General features: G+C 35.8%; 1 non-coding gene across 1 annotated transcript; it reads right to left on the reverse strand.

The window, feature by feature from the left end:
- Positions 1-1,587: 1,587 nt before the first annotated feature.
- Positions 1,588-1,694, reverse strand: LOC121208311 (small nucleolar RNA R71). The gene has a single exon (XR_005903266.1). It is a non-coding gene; the product is annotated as a small nucleolar RNA R71 (small nucleolar RNA).
- Positions 1,695-2,367: the final 673 nt, after the last annotated feature.

Raw genomic sequence — 2,367 nt, forward strand, 5'->3', positions numbered from 1 at the left:
TCATCATCAAGATTGAAGATCTCCCCTCAATTTCCCTTCAGGAGTTTTGGGTTTTCTTTATGTTTTGTATTCGTTATTCTCCTGAGATGTTTTCCTTTTTAGTTATGAACTAAAATCCCCTAAATACCTAAGGGGGATGAAACCTAAGACGAATCTTGTTATTATTGTCTGAATTGTATGATAAATTTTTAACTTGTTCTTAATTATGTGTTCTTAATTCTTGTTTTGATATCCCAAGATACTGATTCAAGATAAGCTCTTATTCAAAGGAGGAATAGACCCTGTCTAAGAGTACATTTGTCATAATTAAGTGGAGTTATTTGCGAGCCTAGACATAGGGTGACAAGATTTTTCCGGATTAGGGTGAAACCTAATAAGGAGATCCATAGATCGAGTTAATGCAACCCTAGGGTGTTAATTAGAGAAAAGTCTCAATTATTCAATCTAGGGATTAGACGTTATTAGTCTTGAATAGGGATAATAACATAACTTAGGGATCTCCACGAAACAAGTTAAATGAATAAATCGTCCGATTCGAAGCCAGAATAACAAGTAAAGTCTAGATGGATTTTTCCTTAGGTATTGTCTTAATTTAATCGTTTTCCAAAAGTAATTCCCCAATTCTAATTTTTGTGAATTCTTAGATTAATTAATTAGTTAGTTAAAACAAAACCACCTTATTCTTAGGCTAGATAATAAAAAGGCAGTCATTACTAGTACTTTTAGTTCTTTTGGGTTCGACAATTTGGTCTTGCTAAAACTATACTACTGTTCGATAGGTACACTTGCCTATATCGCGCTAATAGTTAGTTTCAAGAACGATTAATTATAAATATTTAAAACCTATCACGAAATCAAGCGATCAAGTTTTTGGCGCCATTGCCGGGGAACTAAGATATTAGGAACGCTCAATTTTTATTACTTTAGCCTTTTATTTTTCTTGCAATTTAATTTTATTTTTTATTATTATTTATTTATTTACTTTTTCTTTCTCTTGGCAGGTTTTTATAGTTTATGACTAAAAGAAACCCGTCAGGACCACTACTTTTTGACGAAGAAATCGATCGCACAGTTCGCAGAAACCAAAGTGAAATAAGGCGAAGCTTAAGATACGTAGAGAACGAGCAAGAGGATAATACTAAACCCCCAACTGAAGAGATGGATGAAAACCAAGACAATCAGCTACCTCCTGTAATTGCAGTTAATCAAAATCCTGCTCCACGCTCTATGTATGATTATGTTAAACCTTCTTTAATAAGAACTGAATCAAGTATAGTTAGACCTACTGTAGCTGCAAATACTTTTGAACTAAAACCTAACACTATTCAAATGGTACAGCAATTTGTTCAGTTTGATGGTTTGCAGGATGAGGATCCCAACGCGCACTTAGCAAACTTTTTGGAACTGTGCGATACATTTAAGATTAATGGTATTTCTGATGATGCCATTCATCTTTGGTTATTCCCTTTTTCATTGAGGAACAAAGCTAAACACTGGTTGAACTTGTTACTACGAGGGTCAATTACTACTTGGGAACAAATGACAGAAAATTTTCTATTAAAATATTTCCCGCTGGCTAAAACGGCCAAATTACGTAATGATATCTCTTCGTTTGTGCAGATGGACTTAGAAACTCTTTACAATGCATGGGAGAGATACAAGGACTTACTGAGAAGGTGCCCTCACCATTGGTTATCGCTTTGGCTTCAGGTTCAAACGTTCCATAATGGCCTAAATCCTTCAACTCGGCAAATGGTTGACGCAGCTGCTGGCGGAACCATCAATAATAAAACACTTGAAGATGCTTATGAGTTTATAGAGAAGATGTCACTGAATAACTATTAGTGGAAAGTCATGAGGACAAAACCAACGAAAACAGCAGGTGTTTATAAAGTCGATTCAGTCACCATGCTCTCTAATCAGGTAGAACTTCTAAATAAAAAGATTGATGGTTTTCTTAGTTCTTCACAGGTTCACCTAGTAATGCAGTGCGAAGCCAGTAGAGGTGGATTAAGAAATTCATAATACCAACCTTATGGCCACAACATGGTTAACAAACAGTTAAATTACATGGGTAATAATTCTCGATCTCAAAACAATCCATATAGTAACACTTACAATACAGGTTGGAGGAATCACCCAAATTTCTCATGGGGAGGCCAAGGAAATCAGAAATCACCTCCAGGCTACCAATAACCACCCTACCAATAGGAAAAGAAGCTGAACCTTGAAGAGATGCTCTCAAAGTTTATAATGGTGTCAAAAACTCGTTTTCCGAATACCGAGACAGCACTTAAGAATCAACAAGCATTGATCCAAGGGCTCGAAACGTAGATAGGCCAGCTGTCCAAACTAAGCTCTGAATGA

Source organism: Gossypium hirsutum, chromosome A01 (assembly GCF_007990345.1).
Source record: "Gossypium hirsutum isolate 1008001.06 chromosome A01, Gossypium_hirsutum_v2.1, whole genome shotgun sequence".
NCBI lineage: Eukaryota > Viridiplantae > Streptophyta > Magnoliopsida > Malvales > Malvaceae > Gossypium > Gossypium hirsutum.